Source organism: Chaetura pelagica, unplaced genomic scaffold, assembly GCF_000747805.2.
Source record: "Chaetura pelagica isolate M959 unplaced genomic scaffold, ChaPel_1.0 scaffold66, whole genome shotgun sequence".
Classification (NCBI taxonomy): Eukaryota; Metazoa; Chordata; class Aves; order Apodiformes; family Apodidae; genus Chaetura; species Chaetura pelagica.
In genome coordinates this window covers 3,852,949-3,862,807 of record NW_009953811.1, presented here as the reverse complement: position 1 = coordinate 3,862,807, position 9,859 = coordinate 3,852,949, and positions in this window count along the sequence as shown.

Below are 9,859 nucleotides of genomic sequence, written 5' to 3'. Positions count from 1 at the left end.
AGTCTTTTGAGATGGGATTGTAAATTCCAGATCAATGGTTCTTGCTTCACTTTTGTAAAATTCAGAGAAATCGACTGTCAAAGCAAAGCCCTTCCTCATTTCCTGCCCTGTGCTCCTTTTCAACTAACAGTGAAACCATGAAACCTCATGAGTTTTATTATAAAATTACTACACAACCAAGATGCTGAGTCTTTGCTTTAAGTGGAAGCCTCAGTGCAGCCTCAGCTCTGAGATGATGCTCCACTTTTGCAATGATGCATTTACAGTAAATAAGAGCATATGATATAATGGACTCACAGATATGTTGCTGTTAATGATTGGCAGTACTATAGATTCAGCTGGTATTTCTCTCTGTTGTTGGAGGTGCTCTGCAATGGTGCAAACCAGAGTCCTTATGTCTTGAACAAGCTCAACTGAGCACTTGGGGAAGACCTCAATGTTGTCCCAAGGCCATTAGTTATATCCATTTGTGTATAATGGAGGAAGGAGTCAACCATAAACCCACCAAAGCCTGAGAACAACGGGTTGTGAATTATGTACATCTCTTCACTGGGGCACATGCATCACAATTCCTCCTTTTATTCTCTTTCTGAGTTTCCATCAGCTGCTTTCTGTCAGCAAACATCCCTTTTGGCATAAAGTAACCATACTGAGAGAGGACCAAAGCTTCATGCTGTAATTCTCTGCTGTGAACACAAGGTTTGCTTTGGAGGATGACCAGGAACATTTCTTGTCTGCACAGAGATTTTCCATTTATTTAGGGTTTCACACTTCTGGGAATGTTGATTCCCCTGGCAGCTCTGGTACTGCAGAGACAATGCCAGCATTTGAGGAGACATAAAAGGAGAAGGGTCTTGATTGTAAATCTATTATTTTGAGAACTGATAATTTATAGGCTTTAAGGCCTTGTGTGTGCTACATACTTGAGTATCAGAGGACTACTAGTCCCACCAGCACCTCAGATTGGTTTGCTCAGAGCCTCCAGAATGGCTTGCAAGGTTGAGCACCCACCTGAGAGTGATGTAGCTAAACTGCATTTGGATAAACCTAGTTTGGCATGTTTGTGTGTCCTGCTTGGCTGGATCCCAGGCTGGCCCTGACTTAGACCTTCCTTGGGTCTCCTGCAGGACAGATCATATCCAGTAGCTCACTTGAGCAAAAGAAGTCAAAAGTTGGCCTTTAGCCTCAAAGAAGGTGGGTGTTTTTTTCACAGCAGTGATGTGACTGAAGTGTTGGGGAAAGGACTGGTGAACCCTGGGGGTTCATAGTAGCAATTGAAAGATGAACCTGTGCAGTTCCTTACTGTTTGAACTAAACAGCCAAGCTCTTCATACAGCATTGCCACATCCCATTGTCAGGGTGCAGGTAAGGGCCATCAGACATCATTGTGGCAGTGGATTACTTTGCTGTGTGATCCTTCCTTGCTGTTTCACAGTCTGGTCATTTTTGTACAGATTCTCTAAGAGAATCTTGCTTCTGTTTGCAGAAGTAAGAAGCTTCTGCCTCTCTCTGCAAAATATGTTTAATGAATGGGGGGATGAGAAGCATAATCTGATTGTTTAATGGGAAGAAATAGAGTATAAGTATAGGCAGAGGAGATAGCCACAGAGAAAAAGGGCAATTGCAGTGTGATGCTTTATATAAATAAAATACTCTGAATAGTTCTTATGAACCAGAGGCATATACAGATGATTAATAACAATAACATGCCAGTTCCAGTTGGCAAGAGAAGCTCTTCAGCGTTGGCACATAAGTGTTGAGAGCTGAGCAGTCGGGAGCTTTTGCATATTGTGTGGGTACAAAATTAAGATGTGGTTCTGTGGCTCCAGCGTGTGAAAGAGGAGGGTCATCAGAACAAAACCAATCTTCTTTCTTTTGGCTGCATTGTTTAAAGGGCGTAGACTTTATTAAAGTTGAAGGCATGGATTAGGTGCTAGAAGATGTTACCTTTGCTACTGTTGCTTGCAGTGATTCCTTGCATTCTGTGTTCAAAAAATATGACAGTTCATCAGCTCTATTTCCATTCCAATAAAATGAGGATCACAACATCATTTATCTCACAGGAGTATTAAGCTTGAATGAATTAATATCTCTGAAGCTGTCTGATGGTAGGTGCAAAGTCTTTTCATAAGAGCTTACAGCTCCAGCTAGAAAACAGTTTCATGGGGCAAACGCTGAGGTTAGGAAGGTGTGGAGCCAATTTAGCTTCCAAAGGCTTTGGGCCTTGATGCAACACCAGATAATCTGCAAATTAAGGTCCTTGATGCTGAGTAGTTAATCAGGATCAGACTCTGGCACATACTTGCTGAAACGAATAGGACTATGCACCTAATAGTACAATGCTGATAAAAAACCATGGTAGACACATGTGAATTATTTTCTTATGCCCTTCCTAGATGTCTTGAAAGAAAAAAAATACTTCTTCAGGCTTTATGAACAGGAACTCTTCTTCTTGGAGAATCTCCTATTTGCTGTTTGGGAGATTTTTAGCCTACAAAAAATAGCAATCTTGTCAGGAGTTGAGGACATGGAGCTCATCACAGTGTTAGCACTGCAGCAAAAGCTGTTTTACTCTTTGAAAGTTGGAGTTTTTCACAGGACCCACGTGTTTGTGATGACTAATTTCCCACTCTTAATCTAGGAGTTACTCAATCTAAGAGTTCCCTGTGGGATAAATGGAACAGCAATGAGGGTGATAGTTTGCAGCTGTCAAGGTGAAAAGAGAGAAAATACCCACATATTGCACCAGGCAGGCTCTTAACAATGTGTTTGCTTTGCCAGGAAAGATAAGGGTCTCTACAGAGCTGCAAAGTTTCCATGAAAAATATCGTAAATGCTGCAAAAGATGGAAAAATGGTCATCTGGACTGCACCTTGGGAATGGTCCCCAGCCTGTGCCACTACTGCTTCCTGCCACTGGTGCTCCTGTCTTCCTGACACAGGCATGGCCTGTCAGCCTCAGTTGCCTCTGAAAAACAGCCATAAAAGCACATCCCTGTAACTGTTGGGATGTTTTGATGCTGGGCTGGTGGCAGTCATGAGGACATGCACAGAAACCCTGAGGTTATGTGACTGTGGATATTTAGGGATCTGAGGCAACAATTTTATTTCTGGATATTGCTCTTTTCCCCTTAACTCATTGCACCCCATGTGAGAATAGGGAACCACAGTGTGAATGCCACCTACTTGTACAAATAACTCTAATTCCCTCTCTGAGGGGTGTGAGGCTGCAAAAGGGGATGTTACAGGTCCCTAATGGGTCACTTTTGTGTTACCTCTGGCCTTGCTGTGATGGCCTGGGAACCTCTAGTGACTTAGGGTAAGATTTGTCTGTTCAAGCATGGGTAGATACCTACATGAGGACTAGTAATCTTGGGTTCTCTTTGGGCAGGGTCAGAGGCAGCAAGTCCTTCCTGGGTGGGATTTTCCAGCCTAACAGAGGTAGTTGAGATGGGTCCAGATAGGAGCCATTTTCTCTATCGAATACAATGTGAGCTCAGAGGGTGAGGCAGGAAATAGCTTCACACACAAAAGATGTGTCTTGCAGCTGCCATCCGGTCAACGTGTTCAGAGTTCATTGTCTTGGAGGCGTGATGGTTGTCCTCAAAATCACTGCTCAACTATCACTTAATCCCAGGGGCAGTCAAGCTTCTCTTGATGGATGTAAGTGAATTACCCCAAGTTCTGCTGTCAGCTAATGAGTTGCCCTCACTCCAGCTGAGTCCTCAGGGGTTCCTGAATTAACTTTTAAATTAAGCAGAGGAATAGGGTCTGATATCAGACCCTATTAACCTATCATTGATCAAGTTAGACACTGTCTTGTTTCACTCCTGGCTCTTTAAAATGGATTTGGATTGTCAAACCTGTGTTCCTGGAGCAAAGGGCATTGATAACCTACCTGTGTGAGTATGTAGGGTTGAACGTGGGTTTCTCATTATATAAAGTTGAAAAGTTTAGCTTAATAATCACAGACAAAGTGTGGCAGCCTCAAGAATAGCATTTAAATCTGCAAAGACCCAGCATTAGGTGCAAGACTGCTTGGTGTTCCACAGTGTGTCTGGATGTACTTGTACAGAATATCTCACGCTGAAAATTTAATTAATCAGAGAAGGGTTATCACATTACCAGCCTGAGTGAATTATTTTTTAGTGAAAAAATGTGTGTTTAAAAGTCTAAATGCTCATGTTACAATGACTAATTACCTCTAGAAAATTGAAAGCACACAAGAAATTATCAAGAAAGAACATTTAGACATCATCTGTCTTCCTAAAAACACTTGTCTGAATGTATTAAGATGAATATTATTGCACCATAAATGTTGGCTGTTGAATATATTTTTCTGCCTTCTCTTTAAGTGCATCCTTCCTATAATTTTCTTTTTTTATAGAGTATCCGAATGGATTAGAGATTTATTGAATTTTTTAAATGGAATGATTCCATGGAGAAGATTGGTTTCCCTGCTGCCTCAGATTCAGCTTGATTTTTGTAATGAAAGAATGAGAAATAGACATCAAGGTAATAGGGAGATGCAGTGGTGTGGAGCACTGGTGGCATGTCACAACGTGTAGGTCAACAAGGACTCTCACCTCTTGTATTTATTTATGAACTGTGATGGTATCACAGGGATTACAGCTTGCAGAAGCAAACAGATTGCCAAAGGCAGAACCAGTGGAGCATACACCCAGCCACCTATAAATCTGTGTACTTTTATTCTGTATTAACTGAGGGTCAGGGTTTATTAATTATACAAGACTTGATGATTTCATATCTTGTAAAAAAGAAAGAAGCACATAGTGAAATTCAATAGCTTTATGTTAGGCAAAATGGAGCTGGGACTTTTATAACCCAGCATGGGTTTAGAAAAGTAAAATTAACTCCTGCTCAGAGCATCCTTAGGCTTTTAAATGGGAATTTAGCAATGGAAAAGCCCTGTGTTAGTAATTTCCAGCAGACTGAAAATTACAGGAAAAAAATAAACAGAATCCAGTTGTTCTTTCTTAAGAAATGATGTAAAACCAAACCAAGAGGAATCCCAGGCAAAGAAAATAAGATACGTAGATCACACAGGATGAGCAGAGAAATTGGCAGGTGTGTGTTTGATGATCACTTTCCTGGCTGACACAGGCAGAACTAACACTGTAGTCATTACCTCCTGAAAAAGCTAAATCTTAGTAGCAGAGAGCAGTAGCAGTTCACACCATCGCTGGACCAGCATGGACAGAGCAAAGAGATAGAAACAGGTGCCTTTCTTAAGCCATCCTTTCTCGGGGAACCAGAGGGTCATTGAACTAAACCACCCCAGCTTTGTAAAATTTGTGTCCACTAAAACCTTCAGCTCATTGCGTGGGGCTCAATATCATGATCTGAATTAAATCCATTTATAGTAGCTGTGGAGGAGATCTGGGCTGAGCAGGATGCCTTTAGCAAGGAAACTGAATTTTAATAACCAGCCCAGGGAAGCCTGTGCAAACAGTTAGCCAAAGAAAATAAGAGCAAAATTAAAAATAAGGTACTTACTCCTCCTGCCTATGCATGTGCAAGAAGTTCAACCTTTCATCAGTCTATATATATGGTCTCAGAATCAGGGACCTGAGTCCTATGTCAGAACATGGCAAGCCCAAGTGAAATTTATTCCTAGAATGGATATTATCTTTTGTTTTCTAAATTTTTCCAAGATTAAGAAGAGGACTTCTATTAACCTGGCATAACCTTTGAGCCAGGTATGCCCCTGCTGGTCTCAATGCCTCTATTCAGTATGTTCAGACATGCTTATATATCAAAAATGGAGAGAAGAAAAAAGAAATCAGTGTTCAGACACGTTAATGGTCACACATGAAAGAGTAAGTGGATGTTGTGAATTATCACTTTTTTTTTTTTTTTTTTTCTACTTGTTAAGTAAGACTGCACTGAGGCCAGTAATAAATAAAAACTGACTGAGCACATTTTGGAATTACCGGGGAGCTTTTCATCAACAGAAGAGGCCTAACTCTGCTGCTGTAATTACATGATGCACAGCACAGTTGTCTCACTCTTCTTTCTTCTTATTTATACAAGAACCACTCTGTCACACTCACTGTTATTAAAACAACTGGTATCTCCAGATAATTACTTGGTGCTAATCATGCTCTTCAAAAATATTCATTTGAAATAAAGGCATCCCTTCATCATCTGTGCTGCAAATGAAGATGCATTAGTTTCTGGAGAGCAGCACCATCAACTTTCATCATGTCCTTCTGACAGAGCAGTCCTGACATCCCTAATGTGCTGCACGAACTTTCTTTGCAAGCCTGAACAGACTTTAAAGAGATGCTGCAGCTATGCTGAATTTTAGTGAGTGAAGAAGGCTCCATAGCCACAGGTTGCTCTCTCCAAAGCATTCCTTTCTGAGCAGAGGAGATCTTTTATCTGTTTATATTTTCACAGTTGTCTAGCACACAGTCACTGTTTCTTGGTGTTAGTTTTCAACACTTATCACCCAATCATAAACCCTGGAGAAGGGACAGAAAAATAGTTCACTTAATAGTTGATAGATCAAAGGTTGCAGGAAAGAAAAAAAGGCTTTTGGGGGAAGCTGTGCACAGATTGGTCCTTGTTTAAGAAGTCTAGAGCTGTGTTTGTTTAGGACAAAAAAACCCAAACAAACAAACAAAAAAAGGTGCAGCTTCTGGCCTGTGACCAGAAGTGTCTGTGTTACTGTAGTTCAGTGACTTGCTGTTGGTGGCTGTTATGGTGGTTTCAGGATTTATCTGGCTGGTTTCACTTCCCATTGAGGGAGGAGAAGTGAGCACACAAAGTTGGTTACTGCAGCTCAGCCACAGCTCCCCACGCTGTTAGTCCCTCATTTCTGGGCGTATGTCTGTGCCCTAGGATTGCCATAGGGAAAACACAAGTAAGAATATGGGAAATTCCAGTGAAATGTAGGAAAACCTTTCTCATTGTGAGTGTGATCAAACACTGATGGGGGCTGCCCAGAGCATCTGGGGTATCTCCACTGTGGCAATGCTGGAAATTTGTCTGGACGTGGCCCTGGGCTGCATGGTCTCTACTTTGGATGTGCTTTGTGTGGTGGGGTAGATTAGAGACCTCCAGGGGTTCTTCCCAACCAAAATTTCTCCTTGATTAGTAACAAATCTCACTGAAGACTCAAAACCCAGAAGGGGAGTAAACTTTTATCTCTTGTTGGTTCCCCCAGCTGGTCTTGTGTGGCTGAGCTCATGATGTGGACAGTGTTGCCTGGGTTAGGGTGGGTTGTGGGTGTCTGAGAGGCAGTTGGAGCTGCAGATGGGGTGAGAAATGAATGACTTGCAACATGGCACCATATCCACTGTAGGGCAGGACCTCCTGGTTGGATGCTGGCTGGGCTGGCAAGAGGTGGAGGAGCCCTGCTGTGAGGGACACGGACTCCTGTGGGGCCACAGGTGTTGTGTTTTTACTGGCTATTCAACAAGCCCAGACATGGTGTTTCTTGCTTCCTTGGCAACTTCACGTAGGGAAGGTTGCTGCGTTTTGTGGTTTGTTTTGATCACTGCTCCTTGAGCCCCCACCCTTGAGCTGGCCTCTGGCTGCCCCCCTGCACACCCGTGTGCTGCTTCATGTCACAGCCTTTTATTGACACCCCATCAGCAGAGCCACGTGGGCTTTCCAGCCCCCACCACCCAGCCTGCCAGGACCTGTCAGCTGCTCCCCCAACACTCCTGCCTGCTTCAGCTGCTTCCAAGCTCCTGCCTGTTACGGGTGCAGCTCAGTGCAGAGACCTCAGAGCTTGGCATAGAGGAGAGACACAAGCTACATTTACCCCTATTTTTCAGTAAGTTCAGAGCTTCCTATTCCAAAGCTGGAAGTTTCCCCCTTGCTGGGAACATCTTCTGCATCCTGCTACGTGCTTGTTGAAGTGTACCCAGGAAAGAAGTACTGGAGGCAGAATGGGAAGGGCTCTCAGTGAAGTCTGGAGCATCTCTTTGGAGTCTGCATGTTGCTAATTTGCTCTTAGACTAAAGGAATAAACTATGGTTAAAAGCACTAAAGTAAGCAGGTGTTTTCTGGACAGGCTCTTAAGACCTTCAAAGGCAGATAAACACTAGGGAATGGAGTTTAACCAGGCTTGCCTGGAAATCAGTATCTAACAGCTGGATTTTCACATTTTGGAAATGTGACCAGTTCATTTGGTACTTAACCATCCCCTCTTCCTCAGCTCAGTGCTCCAGAATTCTCACACAGAATCACAGAATCCTAGGGGGTTGGAAGGGACCTCAAAAGATCATCTAGTCCAACCCCACTGCCAGAGCAGGGTCACCTGCTCATTTGACGTGTATGTTCTTCTCTACCAGCTTTATGTTTATTTGTATTATCTCCTTGTTCTTCTTCAGAGCTGGTATGAGGAGGTACACAGCTGCTGCTTTCAAAAAGCAAAAGTATTTACTATGAAGCTTTCTTTCTGGAGCTTTGAAACTTGCTTTATTTAAACATCTCAGAACAGTGTGGGCACCAAACAGTTAACCCCCTCACCCCAAATTTATTTGGGATTGGATTTATTGGAGCACCTTCAGATTGAGGTTGTGCATTTACTTGTCATCTAGATCAGTGGGAAAATGTTTAGAAAAAAATTGTTTTGAAAATTCTCCTCCCTTTGTATTGCACCTGTATTTTTTGTCTCTCCCTTTTGAATCCCAAACCCTGTGTCCTGTCCTCCCACCTGGGCTGTCCTGTGCTTGTGACAGCTGCCAGGCCTGGCATCAGCATAATGAAGCTCCAGCACGGTGAGGAGCAGTGTCCTGACCTCTGACTGATTTCTCCCTATTCCCAAGGGAAGTTTTTTCTTGTTTTCTGACTAATCCTCTGGAGCCCTGAAAAGGAGCACCCATTGAGAGAGAGAAAAAAATAATCAATACTCAGCTTAAAAAATGGAAAAATGGTACTTAGCAAAACAGTCCTGATCTGAAGTAATCAGAGGTGAAAACCTCGTTTCTTCAAGATGTTTTCCTCAACTTACTGGACCTGGCTGTTCTTCAGACAGCTCAGCTGAAAATGTACTGGGTCTCCCCAAAATGCAAGATCCTTTTCTGGGCTTGACATGGGGATGTTCAATATCTTTCCCAAAACAGAAGGGCAGGGGGGTTATTTGAGCTGTGTAGCACCGAGGGGAGCAAAGGCTGTTGATGTTACGTGGAGCTTGTAAAAGCAGTTTGGACAAGAGGGGAGGCTGGCTAGAAAAGTTCTAGTAGTAAAGCACTCACACATTCTGCCGGGCATCTCAGATTCCAAATTTTGTGAATTTTGCTAGCAAAATGACATGCATTTCCTGGTATAACCCAGCAGACTTCAGTTTAATGGCTGCAGCAGATCTCTGCTTGTGCAGGTTGGAGCCTGGGGCTGGAGCTGGGGACAACGAGTGCCAGTCATTGAGCAGCTTTCTGCTCTCTTAAAGGCTGTCTGGAAAAAACCACAAAAGCAGGTTGTACTTCACTATTGCTATAACAGGAGGCTAAAGAGGGAGAGCAAGCCAAAAGCAAAGGGGAGTAGAATCAGGGAATAGGGTGGTGTTGATTGTTCTTCTGCCTGGGACTGAGTGAGCCCATGGCCCATAAATCTCAGGGTGCCACAGAACTCTAGTAATAAACTCCTTGTCAGGCAGTAAGGCAAATAGATTTGATGAATGCTTTAGCACTTCCTTGGCTTCAGACCAATGTTTTAGGTTGTTCTCTGTTTTCCAGTGTTTCACTGATGGGGCTAGAGGAGATGGCTTATGGATGAGCGAAGGCTAAATCCTTGTCTACCCTGAGCTAATGATGAGTGGTGTGAGGTGGGAAAAGTTGGCAGGGAGAGATAGATTGGAGCTAATTTCTCCTGTTACTGGTTTTGAA